General features: G+C 40.9%; 1 protein-coding gene across 1 annotated transcript in view; it reads right to left on the reverse strand.

The window, feature by feature from the left end:
• The window catches only part of BNIP3L (BCL2 interacting protein 3 like), a 648,530-nt gene that overhangs the window by 568,906 nt on the left and 52,708 nt on the right, over positions 1-26,916 (reverse strand). The gene's annotated exons all lie outside the window — the stretch shown is intronic.

Here is a 26,916-nt window from a genome sequence, read left to right on the forward strand (position 1 = left end):
CATATGGGTGCCTAATATCTCTACCATACATTTGAGGGTTTTCACACAGTCATTTTGCACAGTTAGGGCAATTAGAGATGTTATGCTGTGACTCCAAGTAGAACATACAAAATCTTTATGCGGGATTTGCTTTCCACACATCACACAATTGCTAACATTTTTAAACATCAGGATATAGGGAACTTCCAAATACTGGATCCATTTGGTCTCGGTTTGGATTTGTCAAGGCAGGTCATGCTTGCTCAATCTGGTGGATTTTTTTTTTGAAAAGGTCACCAAAGCAATTGATGAAGGCAAAACAGTACACACTGCATACCTTGACCTGACCAGAACTTTTGAAAAAAATCCCCACTGAGACATAGTAGAAAAATAAACTGGTAATAAACCTCTGTCACCTACCGGCTTGCCAACTGGCTCATAGATAGGACTCAGACATAAAAATAAGGGAAGTTACCTCCACGAAGAGACCAGTCAACAGTGCAGTCCCCCAGGCTTCTCTGCTGGGACCACTCCTCTTTTGACATCTACTTTTCTGAAGCAAAAGCCAATACCAAAGGGTTCTGGCTGACTATGTCTGCAGATGACTGCAAGCTAGGAGCAGTCATTGAATATCCAAATGACACCCATCCTGCAGGAAGTTAACTAGTGTCAAAATCATGGTCTGAAACTAAATTCCAAAAAAAACTGTATTACTCTATCCTTTGGGACGTCATCTAACCAAGGGAACTACCATATTGACAATACACCCAGTTGTTCGGGATTTAAGTGGACAGTGACCTAACTTTTGACCAACATGTTCCTGTCCATTGTTCTAAGAAAGTTTTCCTATATTGTACAGCTTATAAACAAAAGGACTGTGTTTAGATCTAGAGTTGTCATTGCCCCCCTTTACTTAGCCCTCATTAGGTCAATCACTGAATATAATGCCCCTTCGGCATATATCTGTCCAGACACATGCAACAACTGGAACACCCACAGACATACCTTACTAAAACGATAAAACACCTAAACAAACACCCTCTCAAACTCCTGTCACTATAATTGGTATCCTGCAGACCGCTAAGAGGTGATCTGTGTCTGGCATACAAGGCATCCTCCAACCTATTACTGATGGATTTACTGCACATCAGCAAGACAAATGCCATCAGAAATGCTTGGTCTAGGGATCTAAACTACTTCTGCAAATCAACAGAATAGTTTGGAGGGACAGGTATATTTCACAGAGGATACTACTGCTTTGGAACAGACTTACCATCCACATAAACAAAGTTCACCCCAGTCCATTTTGAAGTCCAACTTGCACCTATGGATGGGAAACAAAAAATTTACCCCAAGACTGTCCCTTGAACTACTAATGAACAGATGCATCGCCTAATGCTCTACCCATGTATGGGTACCCTCAGATTATCTACAGTACAATCCCAATTATTTCATTAGAGATAACATTTAATTATCGACCATCAGATGGGTAAGGCCACTCTCTAACCAAATGGGATAGATTATTTTGAGCACAAGAGAAAATGGCTAGACTTAAAATGGCACCCACAGGAAGCTAGCCTAGTACTTGCCGATAAACATTAAATTAATAGAGGAAAATTCCCAACAGAGAAGAAAACAGTCTGGAAAACTGACTGCCAGGATTCTGAACACACATGAAGCAAAGTGGACTTCAAGGCTAGAAAGAACTGAAAGTGGCACTGACAGATGACAGTCTTCGGATGTCTGTCGGCTACGGCTGATGCAAAGACTCTGAAATATTGGGCCAGTTGTGGGCTTCTGCAAGGCAGAAAAACCTAAGAATCAGTACTACAACATTAACTACAAAGAACATCCCATTTTGCAGCAGTGCAAATCTTGTGCATAGATGAGCTCCTTAAAAAAGCTAGAGAAGTAAGTATGGTTCTTGCCAAAAAAGCCTTTGGTTTGCCTGACACAGATTTATTTTTAAAGTCACAACAGAAAAAAAATGTAATCAGAGAGACAGTGACCCTAGATGCCTTTTGGCAAATGGGTGGGGGGTTTAAAAAAAAAAGTTGTTTGTCCTTTCAGTGATCATTGGTTCTATGAATACAGAATTGCTACTACCTGTGTACATCCAGACAATGTACTTTACATTCACCTTTTTAGGAAAACTCAGGTTGGAACATCAGGAGATTAAATTGGTTTGGGCGCCGATCCATAAATGATATGGTACACAAACAAACAAGGGAGTACCAGATCTTAACCTCTTTGCAAACCTGCTGTGACAGCCTGGAAGACAACAACTCAGCTCAATTGGACTCTTCAGGGTTCATACAGTCCATCAGAGCAAAACTTGTATGCGAACAAGCTCAGCAGGATTAGGACAAAACCCCCTCAAATGGAAACTTTGTCCTGAATCTTCAAACAATTGATCCAGCTGTGGGGAACACCTCAAGTAGATCTAATTTCCTTCTCTGAGAAGATAAAAAGTATAGTTGTGCACACTTACCATAAATGTAGATGTTCGAGTGTATTCACTGTTGCAGTCATCACATTTGGGTTATCTGCTCGTAGTAGCCCTCAGTCGGCCTGATTATCAAATTCTTGGGTCCTGCGTCGGTTGCTGTCATCTTCCGTGACGTTAGGTAGTCAGTGGTATAAAAGCGTGCAGCCAACGCCATTACCTCAGTTTTTTTTCCCCAGGATGTCAGCTGCCCCCCTAATGGAAAGCAATTTATATATCTATATCTATATCTATCTATATCTATCTATATATATATATATATATATATATATATATATATATATATATATATATATATTTGTCCCTAGAGGAGTGGTTCCAGCCCAGCAACTTGTAGTTTATTGGCCATTTTGGGTCAATTCCTGGCTCTTTTCAACCCCCTATTATAAAGCCCGTTTTTGCACGCTTTTTCGCTTGTATACGACTCAGCACAGCTCCTCGTGGTGTCCTGCAGGGTTCTACAAGCAGCAGAGAGTGAAAGAGTGACTTTCCTTGATTTTTAAGTATTTTTTCTGGCTTTCGCTTTAATTACTGTATCTCGACTGCATTTTGCCTAAAAACAGCTCTGCATATTGTTTATACTGTACCTGTGTTGATTCTAAACTGTTTGCACTTTAAAAGTTATTTTTGTTTAATTTAACTGTTAGGCTAACCCACTCAAGTGTGCTAGCCGTTTTATAGCATTTACTGTTTGCTACTGTGTCTTTTTCTCTGTCTCTGTAAAAAAAAAAAAAAATATCCTTGTTTTCCCGCCTTACTGAACTAGAATAGTCCAGTCTTCAGATTTTGCTGATCTCTGGGCTTTGTCTTAGTTCCTGTGCTATCCATATCCTTATTTGGATAAGAGGAAGCTTCTTTGTTCACCAGTGGGAGTGGGGAGCACTGAGCAACCTATTTGTCCCTAGAGGAGTGGTTCCAGCCCAATTCCTGGCTCTCTTCAACCCCCTGCTATAAAGCCCGTTTTTGCGCGCTTTTGCGAGAAGTTGCTCACAGAGCAGCATCGGGCAGCGCCGGTTAATCAAGTTTAAACTATTTCTGGCTCCGTAAAGTCCGCTCTTCAATTTTTCCCTTAGAACTGCTCTACTTGCAATCTAAACAGCCTATTCTCTATTTGAAAAGCTCAGCACTTGCTCCTAAAGCATTCTTGATACAGGTAAAGCACTCTTAAACAAAAGAAAGTACTTCATTCACCTACATTCCCTTGAGTACCCATTTCCCTACAGGTCCTTTCTGACTCGGTTACACAGCAATCTTTTTTCACTATTCTAGCATGTCGAAGGGTCAGTTGCTGGCGTCCTCTCCTGTTCAGCTGGTGAATCTGGGAATCTTGAGGCAATGTTACAATTGCCTCATGTACACAGACAGCCCTCTCCTCCTCCCAACAAATACAAATATATGCGAGAGATGCAACTATATAGCCAAACTGGAGGCTGAGCTCTCTCAGCTCAGTACTGGCAAGACCAGTCAGGAGGAGAAGGTAACCAGCTCTCTGGTTATGTAGCCCAGGCCGGTATGACCCTGACCCCGAGCAGCATCTTACCCTCACCAAAAATGATGCCACAGTACAAAGACAAAATGATCAGTTTTAACAACTGGCTTAATTACTGGTGTCATTCTAAGGGGATCCAATGTCTGTCTGCTTGGGATGACATGCTTGACAAGCCACGCTGCTTCGCAAGGGATGGCTTGTACCTGTCACCCCTGGGCTTCTGGATATTGGCCAAGGCTCTTGCCACCCCCATAGTGCCTTTTTTAGGCAAGGCTCAAATGACAAACCTACCTCCCTAGAAAACACAAGTGGAAAAAATTAAGGGTAATGCTGCTCAATGCCAGAAGTCTAAACCTCAAGATGCACGCTCTCGAAGCCCTCCTCAAAGCCCTCCTCAGTATGAAGAACATCGATGTCTGTGCAGTGACTGAAACCTGGTTCAAGGGTCCTGAGAGCACCCCAGCACTATCAGGTTTTACCTCATATCATGCTTTCCGGCCCCAAAACTTGGACCGAACCACAAAAGGAGGGGGAGTATCCATATTCATCAAAGATACCCACACCTCCAGGTTAGTGACAACGCAAGAAGCATCTGAGACCATCCAGGTGCAACTAACCATAGGCAAAACTGCCCTACAGTTTATAGCATGCTACAGACCACCCTCTCAAACTCAGGAACCCCACACAGCCTTCCTGAAGACACTGGAGAGTATAAATGTCTCTCCAAATACCATCATATTGGGAGACTTCAACTACCCAAACATAGACTGGGAACATTACTCAAGCCCCAACACCCTAGCCCAAAGGTTCCTAAAATTCATAAACTCAAATGCGATGGAACAACTAGTCACCAATCCCACAAGAGGAGATAATATACTAGACCTGATAATCACAAACATGGGGACAAAATGCTCCACACAGGAAGTATATCCCTCATTGGTGAGATCAGACCATAAACCAATCTCACTGGAAATCCACATCCCGCCCCCACCCCCTTCCCAAAAGACCACAGTGAAGAACTTCTCAAAAGCCAACTTCACACTTCTTAAGACTGAAGTGGTATCCTTCAAGGCCCCTGGGCCAGCAGAAACCACAACCCACACTGCTGAATCCTTTACAAATGCCTTCTACGGGCACCTTCAAGAATGCATGGATCATGCAATCCCAAATAAAACCAAGACTCATTCCCCCAAAGGCAGGCGCCCGGTCTGGTGGACCCCAGCCATAAACAAACTTTACAACAGGAGGAGGAAGCTACTACATGACAGAGCAAAATCCCTAAAAGGGAAGGCATCTCTGATCAGTACTAGCAAAGAACTATGATCACTCATAAAATCATCCAAGGCCAACTTTGAGAGAAAAATCGCAAAAGACAATCACAAGGCCTTCTTTAGCTATGTTAGAAACCTGGGTGGAAACTCCAAGATATGCTCAGAGTTAGTCCAAAATGACACAAAATACACCGAAGCCACAGACATTGCCAACATTCTGGCAGACAGGTTCAGTGCAAATTTCTCCTCCCCCTCCCCCCCAAAAGGAGAAATATCTAACCCAGCAGAGTGTAGCCTCCCTAGCATCTCAGATGCCCAGGTGAGAGCCGCCCTCTCTAAAGCTAAAAACATTAGCATCAATGGGACCGGACGGTGTCCCGGGCTGTGTGCTACATGAACTCCAAGAGGAACTAAACCCACACATAAGGCTGCTGTTTAATCTTAGCCTTACTACAGGATACGTACCCAAAGAGTGGCGTACGGCAACAGTGGTCCCACTCCACAAAGGCGGTGCTTCTACGGACCCTGGAAATTACCGCCCCATAAGCTTGACGAGCCTGGTCTGCAAAGCTATGGAGAGGATCATTATGGAACTCATAAACAAAGACATTGGGGACCTACAGACATTGGATCCTACCCAATTTGGCTTGGTCAAGGGCAGATCCTGCCTTTTGAACTTGGTCGACTTTTTTGAAACAGTCACTAAGGCCATTGATGAGGGTAATGCAGTTCACACAGCCTACCTTGACCTTGCAAAAGCCTTCGACACAATACCCCACTCGGGCATCATAGACAAAATCACCAGCTTAAATGTAAACCCATATGTCACAAGATGGGTTGCAAACTGGCTCAAGGACAGAACCCACAGGGTCAGAGTTGCTGGAGCCATGTCAGACTCTAAGCCGGTCACAAGCGGTGTTCCACATGGCTCAGTCCTGGGACCCCTCTTGTTCGGCATTTATTTTTCTGAGGTGCAGGCAAACATAGGAGGATTGTGGCTGACAAAGTTCGCAGATGACTGCAAACTGGGTGCCATAATAGATACTCCAGCGGACACAAGCATCTTTCAGAGAGGCCTCACAGAAACGGATAATTGGTGCCAGAGCCATGGCCTTAAGCTGAATGCCAAAAAATGTATAGTCATACCCTTTGAGAAAAACAAGGTACCCACAAATTACCACATAGGTGGTAATCCATTAAGTATGGAAAAGGTAATCGGGGACCTAGGGACCCAAGTTGACAGTAACCTCTCATTTGACACTCACATTGCCAAAGTGGTTAGGAAGACCTTCTATATTGCCCACCTTATCATGAAGGGATTCACATCTAGATCAAGAGAGGTCATTGTGCCCCTGTACTCTTCTCTTATCAGGCCAATGATCGAGTACAATGCCCCATTTGGGATGTATCTTACCCCGACACCTGCAGCAGTTGGAAAGACCCCAAAAGTTCCTCACCAAGAGGATAAAGGGTCTCAAACATATGTCATATGCTGCCCGGCTGAAGAAACTCCAGCTCTATTCAGTCGCATACCGCCTACTCAAGCAAATATACACCAAAAAGCTTTTAAACATAGTAAAGGAGAATAGAGGCATAGCCAAAAGAAGTCCGGGGGCTGGAGGGAGGTTAACAAGCACTGCAACAGTGAATACACTCGAACATCGACATTTATGGTAAGTGTACACAACTGTACTATGTTCTTAGCGTTTTGCAATCATCACATCTGAGTAGATTCCCTAAGCTAAGGATGGGAGAAGGAATTTAGATAGCATTAGGACCAGCTATAAGGCCCTACAAGACTGCAGTGGCAAAGCCAGCTCTGGATTTAGAGAACATTGGCAAATGGTAATGCTTGGTGAAAGTATGTACAGAACTCCAGGTAGCAGCTTCTAGGATGTCCCTGGTAGGGACACCTCTGAGAATGGCTATAGAGGTAGATGCAGCCCTGGTTGAATGTGGCCTAATCCCCCATGGGATAGGTTTTCCATGGTGCTTATAGCAGAAATGAATGCAATGGCCTATACATTTACAAATGGTTTGCTTTGAAATAGCCTTCCCCCTCTGTCCCTGCAGCAAATGCCACCAGCAGTTGTTCAGATTTCCTTTGAGGTTTAGTCCTGTCCAAGTAAATCCTTTGAGGTTTAGTCCTGTCCAAGTAAAATTTAAGTTGTCTGTGCACATCTAAGGAGTGCCGTGTCCGTCTCACTTTGCTCTGTGGATTAGAAAAGCAGGTAAGAGCCACACTGGATACTACCTTTGGCATGAAGGAGGGATTGGTCCTGAGGGACACCCTGTCTGCATGAAAGATGATGAAAGGTTCCACAGCCATAAGGGCCTGTAACTCAGATACCCTTCTTGCTGAAGTAATTGCTAAAAGGAATGCCGTTTTCCAAGAAAGGAATTTTAACTTTGCACTTGCAGCTGGCTCAAAGGTAGGAGCAGTGGGTATTTCCAATACAAAGTTAAGGTACCAGGCTGGAGTAGGGGCTCTCCTGGATGGTCTTAAGTTTTTGGCCCCTCTGAGGAACTGCTTGAACAGTGGATGAGAGAAGAGATGTGGTTCTGTGTTGTAATGAGCTGAAATGGCTGAGGCATGAATTTTGATGGAGGAAAAAGAAAGGCCCTTGTGAAGCATCTCAGTTAAGTACTGAAGAATCTGAGGTAAATTGGGCGCTGCTCTGCCCATCCCTTGAGTTTGGTTACAGGCACAGAATCTTTTCCATTTGTCAGCATAAGATTTTCTAGTACTAGGCCTCCTTGCCTCCAAAATGACATCCAACACTTGTTTACTGAGAGATGGTAACAGAGAGAGTAGGTAATTAGCCAGGCTGCCAGGTTCAGAGTTTGAAGCTGAGGGTGCAGAATCTGGCTCTCCTGCTGTGACAGCAGGCTAGGGGTCTGAGGCAGGTGCCATGGAGCCAGCAGTGACCCAATGAGCAAGAGGGGGTACCAGTGTTGGTTTGGCCAGTCTGGTGCAATCAGTATCGTCCTTGGTTTGTCCTGTTTGATCTTTAGTAGTACTTTGGAGAGGAGAGGCAGAGGAGGGAAGGCATAAACTGACAGATTTTTTCCAGCTGAAGGACAGAGCATCCACTTTCCAAGCTTGTTTGTGGGAAGTCCTTGTGCAGAATTTGTCCAATTGGTAGTTCTGGGGGGGGGGGGAGTCAAACAGGTCTATATCTGGGCTCCCCCATTTGTTTATCAACATGTTGAAAGTCTTTGGTTCCAGTTTCCACTCGTGTGGGTACATGAGATTTCTGCTAAGTTCGTCTGCCAGTGTATTTAGTTTTCCTGGCAGGAATTGAGCCTGTAGATGCACTTGGTAGTTCAAGGCTGTGTTTCACAGAGCCATGGCTAGTCTGCAGAGAGGGTAAGAATGGGTACCCCCCTTCTTGTTTATGTACTACATAACAGTGGTGTTGTCCGTCACTGCCATTAATTGTCCTGGAAGAATGTGGTCCTTGAAGGCTGTCAGAGCATTCTGTACAGCTAACATTTATTTTTGATTGATATGCAGGTGCATTTGACTTAGGTTCCATTCGCCCTGAATGCACTTCCCTGCCATGTGAGCCCCCCATGCATAGTCTGATGCGTCTGTTGTTAGGGCGGGAATGCACTTCCCTGCCAGGTGAGCCCCCCATGCATAGTCTGATGCGTCTGTTGTTAGGGCGGCAGGGGGTAAAGTGAATGGTAGTCCCTTGTTTTAGGAACTCTAACTGTAGGCAAGGTATGATAGGAATCATTGCTTCTAGATCCTGAAAATGTTGATACCATTGTAGTTTCCTCATATGCAGTCTTGCATATGGAATTAGTAGAATGCAGGAGGCCATGAACCCCAAGGCTTGCAGTATTTGCCTTGCAGATAGCAGGGTTTTTGTGGCCATTAGTTTGAAGTAAGTTGTCAAATGAATTTGTTTCTCTGGCGTGAGGAAAGCCATCTGGGAAGTTGTACTCAAGCTTGCTCCCAGGAATATAATTTGTTCACAGGGTACAAGATGTGATTTATTTTTGTTTATGGTGTACCCCAGACAAGTTAGCACCTTTTGTACAAATGCCAGATGATTCAAAAGTATGCCCTGGCTTTCTGCCTGAATTAACCAAAATCCACAAGAGCACAAAATGACTAGTAAAGCAAAATCACCGCAACTAAGAGAAAATAGTCGTTTATTCCAAAAAAAATTCAAGATGAGCACTTTTGTTTGCTTCAAGCAAACTTCATCAGATAAAGAACTCACTGGTGCACACCTTTCATATACACGTAATAGCTTAACCAAAAACTAATGATTCAATTAAGTCGTTAAAATCTTAAAGTTGCAAAACACACTGTTGTCTGAAACCATCACTTGACAAAATAAATACAAATGTAATTCAAGTGATGCAGAAAATTCCTGCAACCAAGACACTGATTTAAAATGCAATAAAAAATGTGTGTATGTATATTAAAACATGTCACGATTTTATGAATATTGTGTTTGATAAATTATAAAATTTAGTGAAATTATTATTAATTATACCAAATCCGATCTCCCTGATAAAATGGCTTTAATATTAATATACTCATTTAAACCTGGTTCTATGTTGGACTTCAATCTTAACTGCCACCTTATTTCTTTCTGTAGTAAAAGGTTTTTATAATCCCCTCCTCTCATGTTCCTGTCAATCAAATAGTTTCAGAATACAAGGGCTATAAAATTTACAACTACACCGACCATGTTCTGGATGAGACATATTTTGAACTTTTTTCTAAAGAGTTCAAATTTGTAAAATCTAAATGGGGTGACCTCGCTGATACATTAGCATCCGGCAGGACAATTCTTAATTTAAAATAATGCAAGACCAATCACATTCAGTAAAAAACCCACCTATTCAGAATTGTTATAATGAGAGCTTTATCTGATGAAGGGAATGGTCCCGAAAGAGGTCATCCTGTGATTTTATGCAATAAAGGTTTTAAGGTATAGCAGTGTCCTGCTGGTCTTTTTTCTTCTATTCTTGGATTCCTCTGCCTGGTTGGACTTTGGTACAGCACAGGATTATTTGTTTGTTTATCCTGTTCCTGTTCGTGTGCTGTACATGCTACGGAAGGAATGACTGTCACAGAGAATATTGCTTCTTCCACACAACACCTTGTTGGTGTTGATAGTGTCAGGTGGAGTTGTAAAAATTATTCTGTTAAGGAGAACCCTCTGTTAAATTTGGGTTTTGCGTTTCAAATGGAAAGACATCATGAGCGACGAACTCCTGTGGCTGTGGACAAGTCGTTTGATGAACTGACACGAGACCTGGGATACAAGGTGAAGAAGTTACAGCGTCTGCAATGGCAGACTTTTCACCTTGAAGCCTGCATTGATTATGGCATAGTCCCCAGGGGGATGAGAATCCTGTGCATGCCAGCACAGGATGATCGTTTCCCTGATTTACTAGCTAAGTGGCAGACATTGAACATTTGCACAAGCTTCAAATATATGGAGCTGTTAAATTAATATTTTGCGCCGGAAGTTGAGGTTCTTAAAAAAGAGGTAGCGGAGATCCAAATGAAACTTGAAATGGACTATGTGGATTTGAGGTGTAAAGAACGACTGACCCAACTCTATGCTACATTTGCAGAAAATGATGAGCGACTTAAAAAGCAAAAAATGGGTAAGCTGCGGAGGGACTTCGAAGATTTTACTAAAGGTAATATCTTCGTTTGGCCCAGAGAGCATACAGTGAAGTCAAATAGGAACACACGTAGTTGGGTTGATACACGTGAACGTGAAAGGAGGAGCTACAGAACCAGTGTTGCCGACACGCCCTTAGGTGAGGCAGGGGCGGCTGTTGTGAGTGAATCTGAACGCCGCATGGGAATACCTACAGCACCTGACCAGATATTGGGTCCCTCTATGGAGTTGGCGTCACTTGAGGCTGACAATGGGGTCGATTCTTTAGGACCTGGTTCTGTTGTGAGTTCTATACCACCTCCAGATATTTCATCGAGAGGCGACACATCATCAGTGGCGCCATTGGGTGACTCTCAACATGGAGAGAGTAGCACAGGAGCGCGCCCCAAAACGTATCGAGGAAAACAACATTTTTTGGAATTGCTGCCTGCCCCCATGAAGAAAAAAGGGGCCTGGAAGAGGTCGTTAAGCGAGGATCGAGAGGTGGACAAGAAGAGAAAGATGTTGGACTGACTGGTGCTTTTGACACTGGTATTGTGTATAATTTATCTACATACACTTTGAATGAGGATGAGTTGACTGTATTAAATAAAGGCCTAACCTTCGTACCTAGTAATACTAGTGTTTTTAACGAAGTAGTAATGGATATTATGCTGTTTTGTCGCAGCCTAGTTTTAAAATTAATGTTTGGAGTGGATAGAAAGGGAGACATAACTTTAAGTAAACCTAGTGGTTATGTTCCACCGTTAACACCAGCTCTTAATCTCTTTATTAGTGGATGTGAAAGTGATTTGTTGAGGTATTATATGGAAGGTGAATCCAGAAAGTTTCATAATTTGACGTTGACACAGAGAAAGGCTTTAGAGGGCTTAATGATGAATAAAAATTTGACTATAAAATCAGCCGACAAGGGAGGGGTAGTTGTTTTGCTTGACACCTTTTGGTACAACGATAAATTGAAAGAATTGTTAGCGGATGGAGGTACTTATTTCCTGATTAACCCTTTGGGTGTTAAACAGGCCATAGACAGGGTACATGTTAGCTTGCAGAGGTTACAATATGATATGAAAATTACTGATGAGATGTTTCATTTTCTATGGATAGATAAACCTACCACACCCATTTTTAAGGCATTGCCTAAAATTCACAAGAGTTTGGTTAACCCACCCCTTAGACCTATAGTTTCTGGGAGGGGGTGGGTGACCAAAAACATCTCTATATGGTTGGAACATACCCTTAGACCCTTTGTGGATGGCATTGATAGTGTTTTGATAGATACGGGTGACTTTCTTATGAAGTTGGGTAAAATCAACAATATGGAGAGAGTGAATAGGTTGTTGATGGTGACTTTGGATGTTAACTTGTTCACCGTCATTAATAATCTCTATGGTGTTACAACAACAAGGTGAGCTACTTAGTGGCTTAGGGGTGTCTATTGATAAAATCTATCTCATCAAGGAATTGTTAACACTTGTCTTGGAGAACAATGTGTTTGTGGGTGTAGGCAATACATATAGACAGGCGCAGGGGGTTGCCATGGGCACCCCCTGCGCAAACACCTATGCTAATCTTGTTCTCTCACACTGGGAGAATACATTTGTTTTTCACAATGCAACATGGAAAGATCATATCAAAATGTATGTACGATTTGTGGATGACGTCTTTATTTTGTGGGATGGGGACGTCAGTCTACTATATCAATTTGTGGATTTTCTACATTCCACGACAACATTTTTCAGGTTTACTGTTAAAACTGCATTTGATACCATAGATTTTTTGGATGTGAGCATTGAACAAGATGATGAGGGTTTTAAATCCAGTCTGTATAGAAAGGACTGTTGGAGGAACACGTTACTGTCCTTTGACAGTATGCATCCCCGCTATACTTACTCAAACATTGTACAGGGGCAAGCCAGTAGGATTTCAAGAGTATGTTTGCTTGATGATGTTTATGAAAAGGAACTGAACAAGTTGAAAGGGTGCTTTCAACAGAGGGGCTATCATGGAAATATGGTGAACAGAGTTATAGATAGCAGTAGAGGTTATAGGAGTACTAAATATAAACCTTGGTTGATACGTACTTCATCACAAGCTGATACAACTATGAACAAACGTGGTACTCAAGGGACACCACAGATCATGCTCACTTATAGTAGCAATATAGGGGATATATGTAATATTGTCCGCAGAAACTGGAACATTTTGACCAGTGATGATAGTCTACGGGATATAATAGGGGGAACACCCACTTTCAGATATAGAAGGAATAAAAATCTTAAAGACTTGTTATGCAAAGAAAAGCATAACACTCCTAATGTCATGGCCATTACATCTTTAGGAACGGTTCCCTGTGGGAGATGTAAGGCGTGTGGATACATCAACAAGTCCAATGATTTTACACATCCGGTCACACATAGGCAATTTTTACTGAATGGGAGGGCAACATGTCGTACTTGTGACTTAGTATATTTGGCTGAGTGTAGTCAGTGCCCCAGTTTCTATGTGGGGAAAACCAACCAGATGCTAAAAGCTAGGATCCTGCAGCATTTATCCTGCATTAGGAATGGTGATATACACAATGCACTGAGCAGGCATGTGATTGACAGCCCCACTCATAGTTTTACATTTAGAGTTATAGTGAACATTAAGTTAAATAATAGGGGGGGGGATGTAAAGCATATGACATAGTTGGCTGAATCAAGGTGGATCACTGAATTGTTGGCCAATCGTACACCTGGACTGAATGATGTTGTACCTGTTAAGCCCACCCTCCTGAATAGGCGGGTTTTTTACTGAATGTGATTGGTCTTGCATTATTTTAAATTAAGAATTGTTATAATGAGAGCTTTATCTGATGAAGGGAATTGTCCCGAAAGCGCTCATCCTGTGATTTTATGTAATAAAAGTTTTAAGGTATAGCAGTGTCCTGTCGGTCTTTTTTCTTCTATATCTGGATAAATGAACAGAGTACCAAAGTATTTAGAAGCGTAAATATACAAACGACGAATAGTTCGTTGTTTAAATAAGGCACAAAACCGACAGCGAGGCAAGTTGTGGTCAGGGCCTAAGCAAGGAATACAATACGAATGAAAATCTTTGTGAGGTATTTCCTTTCCGTAAGAAATACAATTACTGACTTTTACTGACATCGGTTTAGAGCAAGAAAAAGTTTCCCCAACGGGGTACTTAGGTTTAGTTGAAGACTTTGGTTCTGAAACTCAAAAACGAAAATTTCAGGAGTCGGCTGACTGGCACATGCGAACTGCTTCTGCTTCGGGCACCACACGGCAAGAAAGACTGATGTAATGGCGTCGGCTGCATGCTTTATACCCCTGACTACCTGACGTCACGGAAGATGAGACAGCAACCGACGCAGGACCCAAGACTTTGATAATCAGGCTGACTGAGGGCTACTGCAAGCAGATAACCCAAATGTGACGACTGCAACAGTGAAACACGAAGAACATCTAAAAGTCTGTTCCAGGACTCCTAGCAAACAATGTTAGAAGACAGATGCTTACATATTGTTATCCTTGGACAGGAAGGTTCCTGTATGCCCTTCCATTAACATCCAAAATTCTTCTGAAGATTCAAGGGGACTTTTCAAAAACTTCTTGTGGTGACTCCCTTCTGCCCAAGGTAAGTGGTTCTCCCTACTTTTCAATCTGGCCATGGGCAGTTACCACTGGCTTTCACAAAGACTGGATTTAATCATACAAAACTGGGGTTGTTTGGTATACCTCAGCATGAAAGCTCTAACTAATTGCCTGAATGATATAATTTTGATACCTTTTAGGCACTTTCTTTGGGGGGGGGGCTATAGCAGGTAGAGACAAATGGCCCCAAGCTGCTTTTCTTGTGACATGTGGAAATATTTTCTAGTTATTGGTTAAAAACCTTTTGATTATTGCGGTTTGATCTCATTCTTATCTTCCAGTTGTGCTATCTGGTTCTTTTACTACAAAAAATACTGTCAAACCTTTTTACCATTTCCCTTGCTTTTGAGCCAAAGCTCTTTTCACCTTTGTCAAGTACAGCAAGATTTTTTCATTCATGGTGTCAATGACACAGGAGTTGTTAAGTAGTGAATGTTGTAACAGAGACAAAAGAACTGGGAGGGAGATAACTAGAAAAGGTTAGAAGTAAATTAAATAGAAAAAATGGAAACTGGAAAAAATACATGTAGAAAATGGTTTGGAGCTGGAATGAGGTTTAAGAGAAGACAGAAACTGAACAATTTATGTAATGCTAATTTGACTACACTATATGTATGAGATGTATATAACATTTGTAAACGTGAAATTGTTAATGTAGTTTGATTACTATTATATAAATAAGTTTGCCTCTATCCCAAGTGATAATTCAATAAGAGAGAGTTTTTCTTAAGTGATAATTCAATAAGTGTTTAAAATGACACAAGAGTTGTTTACTGCAATTTACCTCTTCTTATAGAACAGTTATTCATTTTATTGTTTCTGTTTTTTTTACAATATACATTTTTTCTGTAGCTGTAAATTATTAGCTGATTTGTTAGCATATCTGTGTTCCTTTATTTTTCAAGTTTCATGTACATATTCTTGACATATCTTTTGTATTTCTTTGTAATTGGGTAATTACTTGAAATGGGCAGTAGACCAGTTCACCTACCTGTCTAAATAAATAAATCAATCAATAAATAAAATAAATGTGCCCTGTGGCACACCCACTGTCTTTACTGTATGGGCAATGCACATAATTCACAAAGGTGTTCCTCTGTAGGGATTTGAAGCTGACTTCCAGCATATGTTGGCGGGAAGAACGTTTTAAAACTGTATTTGATAGAATTTTTTTTTTTAAACAAGAAACATTTTTAATTAAATCATTTATGACACAGGCAATCATATATCTATATAACTGAAAACAAACCATACTGACAATTTTAGTTAAAAACATTACATAATCAACCAATCACTGTCAGTCAGACATTACATAGCTCGTTCAAATCCTGCCTCATTCCTCCTCTACATGTATTGCTCCCACAATTCCTATTTTTTTCTATGTAATTTACTCCTACTCCTTTCTAAAGATTCTGTTTCCAGTTGCTTTATCTCTGGAACAATTGGATTAGACTTTGATTTCCATTTTCTAGCAACTGTTTTTTTGGCAGTCACCGTAATTAAGACTTGGCAAGGCTTTACTATGGCTAAGTAATTCAGATACTATATCACAGCTCAAAAAAAAAATCATCTCCTTAGTTATACTGTATGCTCACCAAGTATTTCTGATACAGTGGTTTGCAAGGAAGTTTTAAAATCTGCTAACTCATTACACTCCCAGAAAATATGTTCCAAATTACCTCTTTCTTCCCCATCACACCTCCAACATTTGGTATCAAACCAAGGAAAAATTATTTGGTGTATACCTGGGGGTATAAACACTTCCAAGCAAGTACTCTACATCTTCTAGACTTTGTTGCAGATATGGGAGACGTACATATATTACCCTATTGTTTCTTTGTGCATTGCAATCCAATCTCTCTTCCCAATCCTTTCTAACCTCCTCTGATTAACTCTTACAGTTATCATGAAATATTTTATATACTCTACTAATTATTCCTTTTTTTTTTAACAGCAGCTTTTGTTCTAGACTATGGTAAAAACTTTACCACTGCTGGTCCTTTGCTTAGGATCCCCCTATCGTTCTTTTTGCCTACACTCCGACATCAAATATGTGACAGGGAAGGAAATCTCTAGTCTGCAGTCCAAATAAACTCTTGGCATCTTCCTGTTCTATTACCTTTCCCTCTCTAGTTAATTGCTCCCATTATCTTGGATCTTTGGCCAGTTTTCTCCAATAAATTCCATCTCACCTCTTACCTATTTTCTGTATCACTAATTGCAGTCATCCCTCTCAGCAGAACCTCCTTTCTCCATTCTTGTGTCGGTTTTGTTCTTAGAATACTTTATGCTAATTTATAAATGCAATATGCTGCATGGTTATTGTTATTCTCCTTAAGGATCTGCATCTAAAATCACAGTATTTCCTTGTTTCTTGAGCTTTCCTCCGTTAGGTCATCATTCCTTTCCACTTTGAATAAGATCCTTAACTGTGTAGCTCTGAAATATCCCTTCAAATTGGATAACCACAAACTGCCTTGTTCTATTGGAAGAATCAGCTTATTCCCTTGATTGTGGAAGTCTTCCTCTCCCAGATAAAATACTTCAGCTCTTAATTAGTGGTTATCCACAATTTCCTCTCTGGTTGATAAAAATATGCTTGATCTGCATACAAAACTAAAGGGACTAAACATTTTTAACTGCTTGTATCTTGCTATCCATATCCATAAAACAGAACTTTCAATTCCTCAGTTTTTGTATTTACTTTTATTTAGTCTTTTCTCACATATCCTAAGCTGCCACACCAGAATCCTTTTTAGTCCACACTCATAAGTACTTCATGTTAATCATGCCCACATTAATGCTGACATCGCTGAACCAATTTGTGTGTGGGCACACCATTTACAGTTACTGCCTTTGTTTTAGCTTCATTCATTTTGTATCCCCAAAAAACGTGAAACTGTCTCAAAATGGTCCCAAACACTGAAATATCCAGTTCTGGTTTTATCGGGTATAAAATATATCATCTGCAAATAGTGCCAGCTTTTCTTTTTTGACCACCATACCAATTATATCCTTGAATTTCTGAGTCCCTTATTTTCTTTGCCAATGGTTCTAAATATAATGCAAACAGCAAAGGGGAAAGAGGGCACCCCTGCCTGGTTCCACTGCTCAAAAAGAAATCAGAGAGGAACCCACCCACCAAAATTTTCACCTCCTATCCCTCATATATCTTTCTAATCAACCTATCCATTTTATCAAGGAATGCAAACGCTTCCATTGCCGTGCACATAAACTCCCAGCTTACTCTATCAAATGCCTTCTCTGCATCAAGGCCCACCAACAGTGGTATTCTGCTTCCCTTCCCTCTGGATCATCATTGTTCATTTACTGTTGTCAAACGTTTGCCTCCCCTCCACAAAACCGCATTGATACATACCTTTCAATTTTAGCATCACTTTTTGCCATTCTTTTAATCACTACAACAAACATTCTATAACTGTGACTTAGGAGTGAAATGGGCCTATATGAAGCTGGATCTGATAGGTCTTTACTCTCTTTCGGTATTACAGCCACCACTTCTTTCTTCCAGGATGTTGGTGGTTTTCCCGCTATTAACATACAGACACCACACATTATAATATCTGCCCACAAGAACTACAGAACGGACCAATTCAGAACTAAACACATATGCTCCCATTCCTACTCCAAAAAAACACAATACTTTCTCACACTCCTCACCAGACTCCAACATCTGTATCACCATTTTAAACACCAGGCTCACCATAAGTGGGGATATCCAACCCAACCCAGACCCAAATCCATCCTGTCCAACACAAATGTCAGAACATAACACCCCAACTATCTTCATCCCTGGGCAAATCAACAGCAGCAGCAAAACCAACCATCTTTTAATGCTAAATATTAATATTAGAAGTATCAAAAATAAAATACCTGAACTCTAGGCCACAATAGCACACTACTCCCCAGACATAGTTGCTTTAACAGAAACCTGGCTAATTAAAAATATAGCTAACTCAGAAGTTCTCCCTACCGGCTACAATATCATTAGATAAGACAGACCACTTTGTAAAGGGGGTGGAACTGCCTTACTGTACAAATCCAACTTAACTGTCCATCAATTACCAAACTCCTACCCCTCCCCCAATAATTGGGACATACTTATCTCACAACTTCAACTTCACCCTAAAAAGGTCATCACCACAATTGTGATCTATATTCCACCTGGTAATACACAACTTCAACTTCACCCTAAAAAGGTCATCACCACAATTGTGATCTATATTCCACCTGGTAATACACAACTTCAACTTCACCCTAAAAAGGTCATCACCACAATTGTGATCTATATTCCACCTGGTAATACACCTGCTAGCCTTGAAGACTTCTTATCCTGGTGTTCTTCCACATACTCACAAGAAACCCTTATTCTGGGGGACTTCAACCTAGATTGGTTTACCTGTATATCAGAACCACCAAGTAATCTAATAAATCTCCATGGCTACCAGCAGCTAGCCCAAATTCCATCTAGATGTGATAAAATAATCTAAAAGGGAACCCATCCTTGAATGGATCCTAACTAACAACCCCACACTGTACCCTCACACAGACAGTCTCCCAGACACCTCAAGTGACCACAACATAATATACTTTATACGTAGTAGAACAAGCATATGCAAAACCACTAACTATATATCCACTAGAAGCACAAATAAATTCTCTCCTGAGGTCCTCAACACTTTACTCTGTAACTGACTGGACCACCCTAAAAACCCTCCCACTTGACCAGGCTTTAGCATATTTCAACAAAACATTTCTACAACACCTAGACACTGTCGCTCCACTGCGCAAAATCAAGGTTAGAACCTCTACAAAACCCTGGCTCAGTAAAGAAACCAAACAAATCCTCAAGTCTAGAGACACTGCCTGGCTTTACTATCAAAAAAACAAAGAAACACAAAGCCTAACTAAGTACCAAGAACTACGCAACCGTGCAAAAAATGCATTAGGCTGGACAAAAAATCCTACTACACAACATTACAAACTAAATACCAACACAGCCCCCAAAAATTTTGAAAAAATGTAAACCAGCTACTAAAATCCACCCAAAAGGCTACCCCCAAACCAACCACCCTTGACACTAAAGTTCCCATCGAAACACAATTTAACTCCCACTTTGTGAACTCAATTCTATCCTTAGAATCACAGGACAGTTCCTTCCTCATTATCCCCCCCAACAAAAATAACACTAATACAAGCTTTACCCTCAAAACAGTTTCCACCACTTCAATCAAATGCATGCTCTCCAAACTAAAAACCTCATCAACAGCAGCCAACCTACTCCCCAGCTATTTCTTGAAACTCACAGCAGATGCTATAGCTATCCCAGTCTCCACTCTCATAAACAAATCAATTGTTGAAACCTATGTGCCCAAACTCTGGAAAATATCCTATGTTACACCCATACATAAAGGCAGGACCTCCATTGAACTTAACTACAGACCCATTGCTTTACTCTCACCCCTGGCCAAAATCCTAGAAAAATACATCCATACCCAAACGCTAAACCATCTCCTAGACAGCAACATCTCGTCACCTACTCAGTATGGTTTCAGACCTGCCCATAGTACCACTACAGCCCTCTTCTGCTGCACAGACACAGTAAACAGTCTCAGAAATGAAGGCCTACAGGTGTCGACTCTTTTTTTGGATATGTCCAAAGCATCTGACACAGTCTCACACCAAATACTGCTAAACAAACTAAACCAATATCACCTATCAAATTCCACTCTTACCTGGTTCTATCAAATTCCACTCTTACCTGGTTCCAAAGCTACTTAACTGACAGGTACCAAGCTGTGAAATGGGAAAATTCTCTCTCTCCTCAGCTGCCCACATAGGAGTCTCACAGGGTTCTATCTTAGGACCACTACTATTCACAGTCTTCACAAATGACCTCCATACCTCCACACAGCATGCATCTATCATTTAGTATGCAGATGACACTACCTTAATCTGTGCTGCACAAAACATTCCACCCTCCTGCAAACAACTCAACTAGCATTCTCTGACGTTGAATGCTACCTTACCAAAGCTCAACTTATCCTCAATCCAAATAAAACTCAGCTTATGATTATACCCAGTTCTAACAAAAATATTGATAAGAGTCAATTCACCATCTACTCCACAAATGCTACTCCAATCGCTCCAGTGCCACATGCTAAGCTAATGGGAATAACCATAGACTCCCACCCAAAACTTGACAGTCATCTCAACTTAACTATTTAAAAAGTACATGCCAAACTGGGATCACTTTACCGTATCAAACCATTTCTTACCAGCAACACAAGATCAGCCATTGCTCGCTCCCAACTTCTATCCACCCTACTCTATGCATCTCCCATTCTGACTAATCTCAACAAAACTGAACTAAGCAAAATGGAAGCCTGCTATAACAGAATTGCCTGCTTTGCTGCAAATTGCTCATATAGAACTCATCACTGTACTGCTTTGAGACAGCTCCACTGGCTTGAACTGCCCAACCTCCTAACCTACAATCAGCTCTGCCTCTGTCATTCTATCTATTACCTCCCCAATAAGTGCTCTACCCTCAAAAACCTGGCCTCTTAGATCATCATGCAAACTACTACTACTAGAAGTCACCAACAGCTATAATAGCTTTGGTGATGCGCTATATAGTAGTTCAGTGGCTAAAAAATGGAACTCTGTCCCCACTAGCATTCAAAACACATCATCCAAAGCCTCCTTTAAAGACCTTATCAGGCAACATCTCAAGCAAAGTTGGCAGTGCCATGATTGCTCCCCAGGCTAGTGAAAGCGGATAAGATATACATACTAAATCTAGAGTACTTGATAATAGCTTTCAATCTTACTCACAAACACTGGCTAATCTACAGTGTATGTATTGTACCTGTGTACTATGTATGTATTCTATCTAAGTTCCAAATTTTAGCTGTACACCACAAATCTATTAATTACCTTTATTTTTAAATTATTTTTTTGTTTGTTCTCTCCACTGTAACTGTTGATGTGCCACATACCACTGTAAAAAACATGTCTTTTGTAATTTGTGTGTATACTGGTCATGTCTAATAACTAAATGTATCTGTAATTTTTATTTGTGGAGGTTTTCTCCCTGGGCCTCTGCTGAAAAGGGGCCTTTTTGGCTCAGTCAGACACCCCCGGTTAACACATGTAAAATAAAATAAACAAAACCTTCCAAATCTTTATCAGTTTTTCCCTCCTAGTTCCAAATGTCCACAGGAATACCATCTAGTCCCAGGGACTTTGATTATACATCATCATTTTTATCTCCTCCTATTTTGTTAGTAATCAAGCCTCATCTACCTCTAATCTTGGTATATTTAATTCTTCCATAAACAAATTGTACTTTTTCTTGATTTCCACATTTCTCTGCTTTATACAGATTTTCATAAAATTTCCTAAATATTTCTAGAACCTTTATAGGATCCTCTTGTTATCTTCCTTGTTATAGGCTCCCTAAGCTTTCATGACAACCCTGTCTTTCTGCTGCCCAAGTCATTGTTCTAAAAGTTTTTGTTCTCTGCAGTTACTATTGCTTAACAGTTTTTCTAAACTCATGCATATTAGAGGTAAACCCTTATTTTCTGTTTAGCATTCTGCAATTGCTTCTCTTGTTCTGTGAGATTCTCCCTATTCTGCAATACCTTAACCTTTGTAAGTCCCTCTCATCTGTTAGTGCTTAACCATATCTTTCTTTCATTTCCACCCTGTTGTAAACTCAACTTTAATTTTGTCTCATTTAATATATGTACTCCTCTTTCCCTTTGTCCCAGATACTCCATTGAATAACTGTCCTGTAAACCTTTTATCAAATTCACATGCTCATTTCTTTTCAAATGCGCCTCCTGTATCACAGCTATTTGCACTTTATATTTTTTTAATATAGTTCACTACTCGTGTGTACCTGTGAGACCATTTACATTTAAAGATAAAACAGAAATGTTATGTTAAAAAATTACTATTCCCACCTTTTATGTGTAACAGCTTTTTTGTTAAGTGTCTAGTTTCATCTTCTGTGTTACATGCATACACTGTTTGGCAAGCTGATCTTTTATACAGTTGTTTCTTGTCATATCCATTTGAGCCTATGTCACATCTTACAAAACATTTTATCAAAAGCCCTCAAAAATAGACAAACCCTCAATACACCCCTAAAAACCTATTAACTTTAATACTAAACACACAAAACTATCATCCTCAAATATTGAAGTTTTACCCTCCTAACAGGAACAATTGCCCCAGACTGCCAGCCACATTCACAGACTTGGATTAACCTAAAAGGAAGGTTATTCCATGCTAAGATGCATGGTACATCCTGTGCTTCTAACTGCTGTCTGGTTTTGTCTTATCTTTATTACTCTTCGAGTTTGGGAAACACTTGAATGCTGTCAGAAAAAAAATGATCTAGCCACTGAAAGAAATAAGTATTCTGTTTACTTTGTTCTTTATCAGATTGTCTCCATGGAGATATGGGAAACTGACAGTTGCTTCTACAAGCACTCATTTATTTGCTAGAGGAATTATACTCAATGTTTTTTTTTTCACTTATTTGTTTTGTTTTCTCTTAAAACAACTTACTAGATCAAGCCAAGGGCCTTAATCCAATCATTCCGCTATGCAAGAGTGAGGAAAAGCACATCAACTATTCTTGTGTCACTATTTTGACCAGACTATTCTTTTTTCACACTGCAATGCCTCCATTTCTTAAAACTGAACAAGGAGAAAGATGAAGGGAAAAAAACAAACACACCTTTTTGCTTTAGTATCACCATTATTCTCAAAAACAATTGAGAAAGCTTTGCTTTACTGCATGCAGATTATATCATGTGTTATAGGTTCATAGGTTGGTCCTAGGCTATCGGCCCTAGGGCCTATACAATTCCCCAGATATTTCTTCCCACAATATTTACTTCCCTGGACCCCTGTCTAGCAGGGTGACTGACGTGATCCAGGGGGTGAATTTCCTATCTCCCATCCAATCGTCAAGGTTCCTTTTGAAAAGGGCCAAGGAGGCACTCTGCTTGATATGTATGGGCAGTCTATTCCAGAGTATGGGGAGTCTCTGGGTCAGGAACCTATCCCTCCAGCATGTTTTGTTCATTGTGATGAGGTTTAGATCGCTGGAGCGTGTGGCTCAGAGGGATTGGGATTTCTTTAAGTGGAGCATGTCCAACAGCTCAGGGTTTGGCATGGCTTTGTATGTTAAGCAGAGATAGTCTCAGAGTAGACAATATGCCACAGAGTATAGCTGGAAGTTTTTTTTTAGAAGGTCAGTATAGGGGGATCTGCTTTAGGCCTGCGATTCTTTTAATGAAGTATTTCTGCAGTTTTTCCAGCTGTTGCAGATGTCTTTTGAGGTACATACCAAAACGGGGCACTGTACTCTATACTGGGTCTAATGAGGGATGAGTACAGTGGGACAATGACCTCCTTTTTTCTGGATGAAAAGCCCTTAGTGATGAGGTGTGCCACATAGAAGGATTTCCTGACTGTTGTGGCGATGTGGTTATCGAAGGTGAGACCATTGTCCACCTGTGTTCCTAAGTATCTCATCACACTTTTGGTGTTTAGTGTACTGCCACCTATGTGAAATTCATGGGTACATGTTTTTTCCCAAAGGAGATAACTATACATTTCTTAGCATTAAGCTTGAGCCCATGGCTCTGGCACCAAGCATCTGTTTCTGTAAGGCCTTTTTGTAGAATATCCACATCATTTGGGGATTCAATAATGGCTTCCAGTTTGCAGTCATCTGCGAACTTTGTTAGCCAGAGTCTCTTAGTGTTGGCCTGTACTTCAGAGAAGTAGATGCCAAATAAGAGCAGTCCCAGGACTGAACCCTGAGGTACTCCACTTGTCTGGAGCTGGACTTGGAGTCGGCTACTTTTACAGTGTGGGTTCTGTCAGTAAGCCAGTTGGCAACCCATCGAGTGACGTAGGGATTTATGCCCAGCTTAGTAAGTTTATCTAGGATTCCAGAGTGGGGGATGGCGTCAAAGGCCTTGGCAAGATCCAGATAGGCTATGAGGACTCCCCTTACCCTCATCCACAGCTCTGGAGACGGATTCAAAGAAGTCAATCAGGTTCAGAAGACAAGATCGGCCCTTCATGAACCCAAACTGGATGGGGTACAGTGTTTGAAGGTTGGCAATATCTTGGTTTATAAGTTCCATGATAATGCGTTCCATGCCCTTGCAGATCAGGCTCATCAGACTGATGGGACGGTAGTTCCCTGGATCCAAGGTGGATCCCCCCTTGTTGAGTGGGATAACTGTAGCTGTGCGCCACTCAGTGGGCATGAAGCCTGAGGTGAGGCTATGATTAAACAGGACACTTAGGTGATGTACCAGTTCATTTTGTAGTTCGTGTAGGACAGAGCCTGGGATGTCATCTGGTCCCATGGATGCTGTATTCTTAGCTTTGGAGAGTGCGGTTTCTACCTGTGTGGCCATTATTAACAGAATTTGGCAGTCTTTGGTATTGAGATGGGCCCTTTAAGGGGTGAGAAGGGTGTGAAGTTGGCACTAAATCGATCTGTTGGGATATTGGCAATATCCTTGGGATCAGTATATTTAATGCCATTCTGTTGTAGCTCAGAGCAGATCTGAGCATTGCCATTTAGGATTCTTGACATAACTATAGAATGCCTTGTTGGCTGTCTTTGGAATCTTTGGCAATTTTATTTTCGTAACTAGCTTTGGAGGATTTTATGAGGGATCTCAGCTTCTTACTGAGGCTGGTAAGGGAGGTTTTTTTTTTTTTTTTGCATCCTGGGATTTTCCTTTCTGCAACAGTTTCTTCCTTCAGTTGTATAGTTTAAGGCAGGGGATCACCAGATCGGCTTCCTTTTTTTGGAGGAGTGTGTCTTGGTTCTATTTGGGATGGCACGATTCATGCACAAGTGGATGTGCTCGTACAGTGCCTTAGTGCAGGATTCAGCAGTTGAACTTTCAGCTCCCATCTGCATGAGTGCCATGAAGTTTGTCACTTCTGACTTAAAGTAGCATGAAGTTGGCTTTGGAGAAGTTTTTTACGGAGGTTTCCTTACTGGGGGGGGGTGGGGGGATGTGGATGTCAAGAGTGACTGGCTTATGGTCAGACCTGACCGATGAGGGGGTTACAACTGGTGTGGAGCACCTATCTCCCATGTTGGCAATTATATTATAAAAATAGTACTGTTAAGAACTAAATTTTGTTTTACTTATAGTTAAACTCCTTCGTTTCTTTTCCCCTTTCCTAAATGTTCTTCCAAACATTAAATGACATGAAGTAGGGCATATGACTTACAGTTGCCTACAAGTTTAAAGTCCAATATTTCCAAGTTTTCTTGTTCTGACACGTTTCACCAATATAATTAATGCTTTGTAAGCTCACATTTATTTGCCAATTTCCAAGTTGCTGGTTTTATTCCTGTTGATCTACTTCTCCCAAATACAATCAACTTTCAACGTACTCCTGATTCTTCTAGTCAACTCTTGTGCTTTTTTCTGTCTCTCAAGCAACACTGGAAAAAGTTTCATTGGTACAGTCTTTATGTGGGCTTTATTAGGAGAAGAACAAGCAGCAGAATCTCCTGTTGGATAGGTAATTTTTTTGTTGGAAAAACTTTTGTACTTCCTCCCTAGCAGCATCAAAAAAATGATTTTGTCTCTCCAGGAAAGAATATTCTGAAATAGCTAGGTACAGCAGCTTGAATCTCACACCTGCTTCTCAACATTCCCCAATTAGTGGAAACAATTTACTCCTCTTTTGCCTGGTGTACAGTGAGTAATCATTTTCCACAAATACTCTACTGTCTGCCACTTTTAGTACTTTGTCCTTCTGCCATAATTATGTCAGAATCAACTCCTTCTGCTGGCAGGAATGCATCTTTATTATGAAAGATCTAAGTTTCTTTCTCATGCCCAGGTTTGGAGCATACACATGATGTGCCCTTTCAATTAACAACTCCTGCTCTGGAATTAGTCCAGTTGCTTATTCCTGCTTTCACAAAACTAATATAGTCTGTTCCTTCCAGCATCTCTTGTACGGCAGAAAATCTCAGGGATTTCCCTATGTGCGCTGTCCTCTAATTCTATTATTTTTTGAAACCTCTCCTTTTGAGCAGTCTCATATTCAATAAAAATAAACCAGGCAAGAGCATAGCTGTGGCTACAATTCTTTATTCCACATCACATTCTGGTACCTCTGCTCTAATCAGCCTTCAAAGGAATAATCTCGTTTCATTCAGTAGCCATTTTATATTCCGGTAATTACAGTGCTAATTAAATACATTAAATTCCTTTTAATAATGACTTCAACTTCCCAAATCTTAAAGGTGCCTCCAGAT

The sequence above is a fragment of the Protopterus annectens genome, chromosome 9.part0 (assembly GCF_019279795.1).
Source record: "Protopterus annectens isolate FY-2018-M chromosome 9.part0, PAN1.0, whole genome shotgun sequence".
Taxonomy (NCBI): Eukaryota; Metazoa; Chordata; order Ceratodontiformes; family Protopteridae; genus Protopterus; species Protopterus annectens.